This window comes from Euphorbia lathyris, chromosome 1 (assembly GCF_963576675.1).
Source record: "Euphorbia lathyris chromosome 1, ddEupLath1.1, whole genome shotgun sequence".
NCBI lineage: Eukaryota > Viridiplantae > Streptophyta > Magnoliopsida > Malpighiales > Euphorbiaceae > Euphorbia > Euphorbia lathyris.
The window spans coordinates 118609711-118620783 of NC_088910.1; the positions used below are offsets into that span (position 1 = coordinate 118609711).

An 11073-nucleotide genomic window follows, 5' to 3' on the forward strand; every position below is an offset into this window, starting at 1 on the left:
TTGCGTGACTGAGGAAAATTGAGTGGGCTCAGCAGGAATAGACCCAGCAGCATCGGCTTGAGACTGATGAATCTCTTGAAGTAGAGTTTGAGCAGATTGAATGATTTTTCTTCCTGACTCAGATGCATTCAAATAAGTGTAAGCATCATCAGTGTGATTCTCAAGGGCCGTTTCTTTGTCAGCACCAGATGTTGGAGGAGTTTGGTGCTATCCGGAAGTAGAGGTGCCAGCTTGGTCATTAGCTGCACTTTGTTTATTGAGGCCAGCAGCATGAGCTGACTGGTCTATAAACTGCTCAGTAGAGGATGGAAGTATTTGCTCAGCAGAATTATGAACCTGCTCATTGTCAGTCTGAAGTTGAGTTGGAGTTGAAGGTTGAGGCAACTCAGAGCTGTCTTTAGCAGGTGGAGTTTCCTTTGCTAACTCCTTATGTTGAGCAGCAGGAACATCGAGCACTTGCTCAGTGGAAGGTTAAGCAGAAGTGTCGGCAGAAATAGGACCCTTAGTGGCTGGTTCCTCAGCTTGAGAAATAGAGGCTTGTTTTTCCTTTACTTGGTCCGGAGTCGGCTCAGTGATGGTGGTGAAGAATTGGAACTGGAGCCCGGTCAAGTCTGTGATTGGGTCCCTCAGAGGTGATTCATCTAGCAGATCTATCACGCTGGGCTTTAGAGCCTTTCTCTTAAACCGCTTGTCTGCACTGCCCTTTGAAGTGTTGATTGGAGGAGAAGGGTCAGCAGCAGGAGAGTCAAGTGACTCAGAGGAGAAGTTGAGTCCTAAGTCAGTGTAAAGGTTCTCTTCAATCTTATCCTTCACTGGAGACTTAGCTCCTTCTTCATTAGCTTGCTTAGCAGCAGCTGTGTTGCTCGGCTCAGCAGACCCCAGTTTATCAGCTTGAGGTTGTTCCTCAGTACGGTCTTGTTCTTCCTCCTGATCACATGGAGTCTTTTCCAAATCGATCTCTTGAACTCGTAGGAAATGAGAGTCAGTGGGAATGACGAAGTCGATGGGGTTGGCTTCCAATGGTGTCATCCTAGAGTTCTTCTTCCTCTTTAGGGGTTGCTCAAGAGTCTCCTCACTCTCTTCGTCAGGGTCAGCTCGTTCCTTCCTTTTCTCTGCTGACTCTGCCTTCTTTTGTGCAGTTTTCTTTCCACCAACCACTACCCTGATTTTCTTGGCAGTCTTGGTAATCTCTTTGGCCAGTGGAGTTGAGGATTGGTCAGCTTTTCTTTTTCTGTCCTGCCTAGTTCGCTTAGCAGGTTCTGTGTCAATCACAACTTTCTTTCCTTTCTTTGACAACTCAGCAGCTGTCACTTAATCATCATCCTCAGCAGTTTCTTCTTCAACTACTGTCCCTTTTCCTTTCTTAGGCTTGATATGCTGACTGTGGGCCAGACCGAGTAGGATGCCCGTAGTGATCTCAGTACCTATCACACTGATTTCTTCTTTCAGGCTGACCTGGTGATCCTGAAGGATTTTAGTGATTAGGGAGCCCATCCTGAGTATTCCCATGCTCCGTTGAAAAGCCCCAATTAGAAAGATGGGCATGTTGAGCGGTTTGTAGTTCAACATGTGCCAGATGAAGCACTGTTCGAAATTTGAAGCCGAGGAGGAGGCGTTGATCTTAGGAAACAGGTAGTTGGTCAGAAGGTAGTGTGCATGCCTTTGAGGCTGACCCATGTTAGTACTATAGATTTCACCGCTGTGATTCTTGGGTTTACAGAATGAGGCTACATACTTGACCTTCTTATAATCATTTGTGCTGCGTAGTTCAGCACCTTCTGCTTTAAGCTTTAGTAGGGTGGCCAGATAGGAGGGAGTGATAGTAATATCCTTGTTCTTGACCTTGGTGATTAGGTGGTCATCGTTGTCTTCAACGACCTGGAGATTCTCATAGAATTCTTTTACAAGCTGAGGATACGTAGTTCCAGGGAGAGAGAATAGGTCGGTCCACCCATTCTTTGATATCCAGTCGCAGAACGGTTTCTCAGCTTCGACGAAGCTCTTTGAGAACCAACGAGAGTGGTAGACTTTCATGCCTTTTATATTGTTGAAGACCTTGAAGAACTTCTTTTCCTTAGGCTATTTGTTCTTCTTCTTCTTCCTTTTCGAAGGAGTCGTTTGGTCAGTCTGAGGGTTTTCACCGAGAATGCTGACCTCGGCCATAACTTGGTCATACTGACCATGGATTTGTCCTTGAGATTCTGAGGAGGTCTCCTTATATTCCTGCTCAGCAGGAGAGGCTGGGTTAATGTCTGAGCGGTTGTCATCGTAGTTTTCACTGGAGTTGTTCTAGGAATCGCTCGACATGATGTTCTTGAGGATTTGAGAAATGCAGAAGATTAGGGAATTGAGAGAGAGAGAGAGATCAAGTGCGATAGGATTCAAGCGTAAAGAGAAGTTAGTGGGAATTCATCCACTATTTATAGTCGGAGCGCATCGATCTGATAGGTCAGAATGGCGGTTTGGTTTTGAATCGTTTAACGAATTTAAATTCTGACATTTATGACACATTCGGCGCATGGGTTTCTAATCATTATGCTTACGTCATCCTAGGTGGCTACTTAAATTCGCATGCAAGCATTAAATTTCGCAAGTTGTCTTACTCAGCATCTAGAATACTAAACGTTTGGAGTTCTGAGTGCTCAGTTTAGCGTAGAAGGGATTCATATCATGTGAAGTAACTCAGCATTTAGTAATCACTCAATATATATAGCAACTCAGCATTCAGTGATTTCATAGCATTCAGTTTTACTCAGCTTATGATAGTTACTCAACATGTAATGATTACTCGGCATATTATAATCACTCAAGATTCATTTAGCTCAGATATTTATTGAAGAGGATTAGACATACCGATAGCTTCCCTTAGTATGCTGAACTGCTCACGAGCCAATGGCTTTGTAAAGATATCCACAAGCTGTTCACCTGTTGGAACATAGGTCAGCTTGATCTCACCCTTGAGTACATGATCTCTGATGAAGTGATGCCTTATGCTGACATGCTTCATCCTGCTGTGTTGGATTGGATTTTTAGATAAGTCAATGGCACTTTTATTGTCACATTTGACTTCAATCATTTTGGTTTCAACTCCATAATCATCCAGCTGTTGCTTGATCCATAGGACTTGTGCAACACAGCTTCCAGCAGCAATGTACTCAGCTTCAGTTATTGACAGGGCAACTAACGACTGCTTCTTACTGAACCAAGACACTAGACAGCTTCCGAGGAATTGACATCCTCCTGAAGTGCTTTTCCGCTCAAGCTTGTCTCGTCCATAGTCAGCGTCAGTGTATCCGATGAGTGTGAAATCATTTGTGTTTGGATACCATAAACCTGTATGCACTGAGCTTTGCAAATATCTAAGGATTCTTTTTACAGCTATGTAATGAGATTCCTTAGGGCCACCTTGATATCTTGCACAGTAACATACTGAGTACTGAATGTCTGGCCTACTTGCAGTTAGATAGAGTAGAGAGCCAATCATACCTCGATATAATTTGTTGTCTACTGACTTACCTTTCTCATCAGCACAGAGCACAGTGTTAGTACCCATTGGGATAGACATTGGCTTACAACCTTCCATATCGAACTTCTTCAATATCTCCTTAGCATACTTAGTCTGACTAATGAAGATGCCATTCTTGCCTTGTTTGATTTGAAGTCCAAGGAAGAAGTTGAGTTCTCCCATCATTGACATTTCAAACTTAGTCTGCATCTGTTTGCTAAATTCCTTGCACATAGATTCATTAGTAGCACCAAAAATGATATCATCTACATTGATTTGTGCCAACAGGGTAGCTTTACCCTTTTTCTTAATGAATAAGGTTGTGTCAGCTTTTCCCCTGACATAGTTCTTGGTCAGCAAGAAGCTGGTCAGCCTTTCATACCATGCACATGGTGCTTGCTTTAGGCCGTACATAGCCTTTTTGAGTTTATAAACATAGTTTGGGAATTTTGGATCCTCAAACCCTGGAGGCTGACTAACATAAACCTCTTCATTTATAACTCCATTAAGAAATGCACTCTTAACATCCATTTGGAACAATTGAAAATTCATAAAGCTAGCATATGCACACAGTATTCTAATTGCTTCTAATCTAGCTACGGGTGCAAAGGTCTTGTTGAAACACCTTTCCACGAGATTTTGATTTGACAAAATAATCCATGATTAAGAGACAATTAAATTTAAGTGCTTTGATTTAATTGTACTAATGTGTTTGTTCAATGTTGAGTATAAATATATAATACAAATAGAAATAAAAAGTAAGACAGGACAAAATCAGCATAAGATCACAGCACAAGCTGAGTAGAGTGGAACTCAGCGTAAGAAAAGACAAGTCATCTTCAGAACAGAAGCTTAGAAATCAAGAAGCTGAGTGGAACGGAACTCAGTATCAAAAGTAGAAAAGACTTCTTACGAACTATGTCTTGCAGAACGAAGCTGACCATGGAAGCTGAGTAAAAGAGAACTCAGTATCTGAATTGGCAACAATCAAAAGAAAACGAATAACAAAGTCGTGCTAAGTAATCTCTAACTCTCCCAATCTATATATATCTGTATGTGTTGCTTGTTATATTTACTCACCATATAGATTGTCTAAATTGATATTGAGTAAATAAGAGTGCTGAGTTGGAAGCTGACCACAAAAGTGTCAATTCCCAACTCATATGTAAAATAGTTCTAGTCAATAACTAACTAAAGCTATCTTGCGTTACAATCGGCCGTGCTGACCAAAGCTGAGTTGAAAAACTCAAGAAAATAAATTAAGTCAGCTTAATTAAATAACGAAAAAGTTATATTAGTTCCTAACCCCCCCTTGGAACTAATCATATGGGACCAACAAGTGGTATCAGAGCTAAATAGCTCACTATTCAAAGATTTAACTAGCTTGAGCTGATCCCGATAAATGGCTGAGAACAACACTCGTTTCCTTCCCGGGAACCAAACAACACAGATACTCCCAGAGGGATTATCAATTAGTCGGCCTCCCCTATTCTTTGGATCAAATTATACATTCTGGAAGAATAGGATGAAGAACTTTATTCAAGCCACAAACATGAGTGCATGGCTTGCAATAGTTCAAGGCCCATGTGTGCCATATAAAACTGTTGAAAATGAGAAAGTTGTTAAGAGTGAAACTGAGTGGTCAAAAGATGACCTTAAAAAATTACAAAACAATGCTTCGACTAACAATATGTTTCACTGTGCGTTAGATGCTGCAGAATACAATAAGATTTCAGGTTGCGAGTCAGCACAGGAGATTTGGAAAAAGCTTGAAGTAACCTACGAAGGTACAAGCAAGGTCAAGGAGTCAAAGGTGAAACAATATATGAGATTATACGAGCTGTTCGAGATGAACGACGATGAGGACATCTCCGGAATGAACGCTAGATTCACCAATATCATAAATGAGCTAAAGAGGCTCGGTAAGAACTTCACTGAAGAAGAGCAGGTGAAGAAAATCCTGAGAAGCTTACCAAAGAGTTGGCAAGCTAAGAAAACTGCCGTGGAGGAAGCTCAAGACTTGACCACATATAAATATGACGAGCTGATCGGATCTCTGCTGACTCATGAGATCTCTATGAAAAACTTTGAAGCAAAAGAAAAGTCAGTGACAAGACCATTTCAGTCTTGTTACTTTCTATCTTATTCTATGTAATTTGGAAACATTTGGTGTTTAATTGATGTTTTTGTTTCATATTTTGTTTTGGGAGAAAGTTTAGATGTTTGGTGAAAAATCTGGAAATTAGTGGCCTTTTGGAGCATTTTGGAGTATTTGCAAATCAGAGGCCAATTTCAGTTAAGGCGTGGGCACGTCATGTCTCAACTGTAATTGAGAAACAGCAGCCAACTTCAGTTAAGGCGTGGGCACGTGGCTGGACGAATTTGGAAGAGATAAGAAGATATTTTCAGATTTGATTTTGGGATATTATCCTATTTAATTGTATTTTATTTTAGTTAGAATTTGAATATTTCCTATTATCTCTATTTAATCATTAATTAATTAGAGATTTATTTTCTTTCCTTATCTCTTAAGGATATATTTTTTTTTTTTTTGAAAACTCTTAAGGATATTTTAGTCTTTCTTCTTAGGGTTTTCCCCCTATAAATAGAGGCTTAACATTCCTTAGAGAGGAGAACTAGGTTTTACAGATTTTCAATTGTATTGTTGAATTGTTTTCATTATGAATAGCTAAGTTTCATCTTCTGATTCAAGAGGGATTTCATTAGGTTGAAAGTTGTGAGGTTTCATGTATTAATTTCTTCAAGTATGAATTCAAGTTCTGATTTTCTTCTTCAATTCTTTTTATGATTATTGAATCGTATTCGATCTTCTATTGCTAAGTATTTATTCTTGATCCGTAATTGTCTTGAATGAATTACAACAAGTAGCAAAAATCGATCTTGAGTAATTGAGTTTTTGCTTGAGATTGATTGGGAAGAAAATTCAGCCAATTGCTATTGTTTGTCGACGTTCCTCTCAATAGGAATTGATTTGATAAACTTTCTTAATCCTAATGCAGTTATTGAGAAATTGGATATGCTTCATTCCCTTTTCTTAATAACTAGGTTGATTTAAATGCTTCATTTAAATTAATAAATTAAGAGAAAGTGAAAGAGTGAATTAGGTAATCCTTATACTCTTTAATCAAAGATTTGAATTCTAATTTGTTTATCATTTAAACCAAGGATCAACGAACACCCAAAGAACCCAATCTCTTGAATCGGGTTTTTCTCATTATTGAATTCCAATTTACTTTACTTGTTTAATTTGATTTAATCATCCGTCAAAATTAAAACCCCCCTTTTTATTTTATTTGCTCATTTGAATTAAGAGGTTAATTGTTCTCTTGGGATTCGACCTGGTCTTACTATTACTACAAATCAAATTGTAGTCCAATAGAGGAATCAGTAAACAAAACTATAAATCTATTTTGTCGGGCTTCGACAAACCCGTCAAAATTTGGCACCGTTGCCGGGGAACAATTTAGGTTCTTGATTCATTTTCCTTTGTTTTTGATACTTTTTATGACCCGCACCTCCCGTGGAAGTGAACGAATATTTATTTCTGAAATAGAAAAAGAAATACGGAGGTTAAGAAAAGAAAGAAAACAAAGGAGTGTTTGTTCATCGTCTTTAGAAAATTTTGAAGAAATAAGAGAAAATTTTGTTTTTCAAAGTGAGGAAGAGACGATGGCTGGAAATAGAACATTAAGGGATTTTGCAGCACCCAATTTAAATCGCCAATCATTTTGCATTGAGTTCCCAAATCCAGAGGTACCTTTTGAACTTAAATCTGGATTAATTCACTTACTCCATTCTTTTCATGGTCTTACAGGTGAAGATCCTCATAAACATTTGAAGGAATTTCATGTCGTTTATTCCGGTTTGAAACCCGAACGAGTAACCGAAGAGCAAGTTAAACTACGAGCCTTTCCTTTTTCTTTAAAAGATAAGGCTAAGGATTGGTTGTACTATCTTCCATCGGGATCTATCACGACATGGACAGAAATGCAAAGGTTATTTCTTGAGAAATTCTTTCCATCTTCACGTGCAGCGAATATTAGAAAGGAGATATGTGGAATTAGACAAGCTTCTGGAGAGACCTTATATGAATATTGGGAAAGGTTCAAGCAACTTTGCACTAGTTGCCAACATCATCAAATACCTGAACAACTCCTAATCCAATATTTTTATGAAGGATTGGCCCCAATTGATAGAAGCATGATTGATGCAGCTAGTGGAGGAGCGTTGCTGAATAAGACACCCAATGAGGCAAGACAATTAATCTCCACTATGGCTGAAAACTCCCAACAATTCGGAACAAGATCAAACAAAACGACCCAATAAGTTAATGAGGTAAGTAAATCTAACATTGAAAATAACTTTACTGAATTAGTTTCTTTGGTTCGTCAAATTGCTGCAGATAAAGTGCAACCCGAAAAGGTATGTGGAGTATGTTCAAGTGTGGGACATCATACTGATGAGTGCCCATCATTACAAGAAGATTTCCAACATGCAAATGCTATTGGAGGATTTCCAGGACAACCACAACGCAATTATGATCCTTATTCTAACACTTACAATTCAGGATGGAGGGATCATCCAAATTTTAATTATGGAAATCAAGGAGGACAGCCAAGGTTTCAAAATCAGTCATATAGTAGACAGCCTCAAGTGCACGAACCATATAAACCTTCAACCTCTAACTCAGGTATGCCTTTGGAAGACATTGTTAAAAGCCTTGCTGAAAGTACTTTTAAATTTCAACAGAAAATGGAGGCAGAAATTCAGAATTTGGGAAGCCAAGTGGCTCAATTAGCTACATCAGTTCACAAATTGGAGGCACAAAATTCTGGAAAACTAACTTCCCAAACTATGGTGAACCCAAAGGAAAATGCTTGTGCAATCACATTACTAAGTGGGGAGGAAGTTCAATCAAGTCCACCTCCAACAAGAGAAGAGAAACAAAAAGAACCACCCACTGTAGCTAAGAAAGATCCTAAGGTAAACTCTAATCTCATTCCATTAATTCCATCTAAATTGGCTCCTTTTCCTTCAAGGTTCGCAAAATCAAAGGACGGCTATGAGAAAGAGGTATTGGAAACCTTTCGAAAGGTAGAGGTAAACATTCCACTACTTGATGCAATAAAGAAAATTCCAATGTATGCTAAACTTTTGAAGGAATTTTGCACAAATAAGAGAAAATTGAAAATTGATGAAAGAGTAAGGGTGGGGGAAAATGTTTCAGCTGTGATTAAAAAGAGTTTACCTACTAAATGTAAGGACCCAGGCATGTTTACAATGCCTTGTGTTATTGGAAATAAACGAATTGAACATGCCATGCTAGATTTAGGAGCATCAATAAATGTAATGCCTTATTCTATTTATAATGCTCTTAATTTTGGGACCTTTGAAAGAAACTAGGGTAGTGATTCAATTAGCTGATCGCTCTAACTCTTACCCGGAAGGAGTTGTGGAAGATGTTTTGGTGCATGTGAATGAATTGATTTTTCCAGTTGATTTCTATATTTTGAAAATGGAGAATGATGCATCTGGAAATTCAGCACCTTTGCTACTTGGAAGGCCATTTATGAAAACAGCAAGAACAAAGATTGATGTTCATGAGGGTACTCTCTCTGTAGAATTTGACGGAGAGATTGTAAAATTCAATATTTTTGATACCATGAAGTACCCTGAAAATTCAAGTACTGTTTATCATGTTGATGTAATTGACTCACTTGTGCAGGAAAATTTTCAAGAAAAAGAGAGTCTAAGTGAGTTGGAAGGAGGTGAACAAGCAAGTGATGATTCATCGAATGAGATGCAAAAAGGTGTAGAAAAATCTGAAATTGAAATGCCCAATACTTACAAGAAAATTCTACCTTCTATTTTGCAGGCTCTAACAGTCGAATTGAATATTTTTCCGGATCATGTGAAGTATGTCTATTTGGGAGAAGATGAGACACTTCTGGTGATAATTGCAAAAAGCTTAACTACAGAGCAAGAAGAAAGTTTGATCAAAGTTCTTCAAGAGCACAAAATGGCAATTGGTTGGAATTTACCCGAAATTAAAGGCATTAGCCCATCCACTTGCATGCATCGAATATTTTTGGAGGAAGCTGATTTGAATCAAAAATTGCAAGTGCAAGAACTTGAGGAGCTACATTTGGAAGCTTATGAGAATTCGAGAATTTACAAGGAGAATATGAAGTTGTTTCATGATAGTATGATCTTGAGAGAACAATTTCAAATTGAAAAAAAGATTTTATTATATAGTTCTCGATTGAAACTCATTCCCGGTAAGTTATGTTCTCATTTGATTGGTTCTTTTGTTTTTATTAATATTATTCCTTATGGTGCAGTTGAGATTAAGAGCGTCGAGATGGATAAAGTTTTCAAAGTAAATGAGCATCACTTGAAAGTGTTCCATGAAGGCTTCAAAGAGGAACGAGAGTCGGAGATGAGTGTGGGAATTCTACATTATGAGAACGATTATAAAAGGGAGTTCGTCGAGCATAGCGACGTTAAATAATTGCGCTATTGGGAGGCAACCCATTATATAACCTTTTTTTTTAATAGTGTTAATTTTTAGTTTAAATTTCAGGAGCTAATTTCATTTAAGCCGTGACCACATGTCAAATTATAACCTTTGTCAAAATAGAAGCAGGAACCAATTTTGTTTAAACCGTGCCCACGGCTTATGAAAAACTAGTTACAGCTTTTATTGTATTTGTGCGTTGACGATTGACGTGCCCACGACTTAAACAAATTTAGTCTCTGTTCTTTTTTTTCTTTCACTAACATTTTTTTTATTTTGTTTTATTTAAATTATTAGTTTTTTTATTAGTTTTCTTTATTTTATTTATTTATATCATTATTATAAAAAAATTGTTGAAAAAAAAAGAAAAAAAAAACGTGATTTACATTGGCTAGTTAGTTTTATTATTTTTTTCTTTCTTTCTTTTTAGTATTAGTTGTATTGTATTTTATTTATTTATATTATTATTTAAAAAAAATTAAAAATTAAAAATTAGAAGAGATAAGTATTGTTCCCAAATTCTAAACAACCTAACTTACTTCTCTTTCTTTCAATTTCTTTTGCAGCGACGTCTAACAGGTCTTCTGCCCTTTCCATTTCATCTCCGATCACCGGAGTGTAAGGGTTTGGCTGTCAAATTTTTCTCTCTCCTCCTTCCATCTGTTCATTTCTTACAGTCATGGGAAGGAAGCGCGCCGCTAAAAAAATGAAAGTTGTTGTTCCACTCGTCCTTTCACCATCAAAATCAGCACCACCGGAGGACCCATCAGAGGACATGATCGGAGCAGTCCCTTCTTCTAGTCTCAAGCAGAAAATCAAAGCAAAAGATTCTAAAAGTCCTCCTAAGAGCAGATCCAAAAGGCAAAAAGGATGGGTTTAGTCCCTTCTTGAAGTTAGGAAACTAACTCACGTTGTGGAAGGGCTTTTAATTTTTGTGGGCTTCGCTCCACCTCCTCCACCAACTCTTTGATCTGTTATCAGCATCAGCTCAGTTAAGGGATGCTTTCTATATCTCTATCTTTATCTTTTT

The 11073-nt window shown here is 37.9% G+C and overlaps 1 pseudogene; it reads left to right on the top strand.

Moving 5' to 3' along the window:
- Positions 1-7195: 7195 nt before the first annotated feature.
- Positions 7196-10037, top strand: LOC136219258 (uncharacterized; annotated as a pseudogene).
- The last annotated feature ends 1036 nt before the right edge of the window (positions 10038-11073 follow it).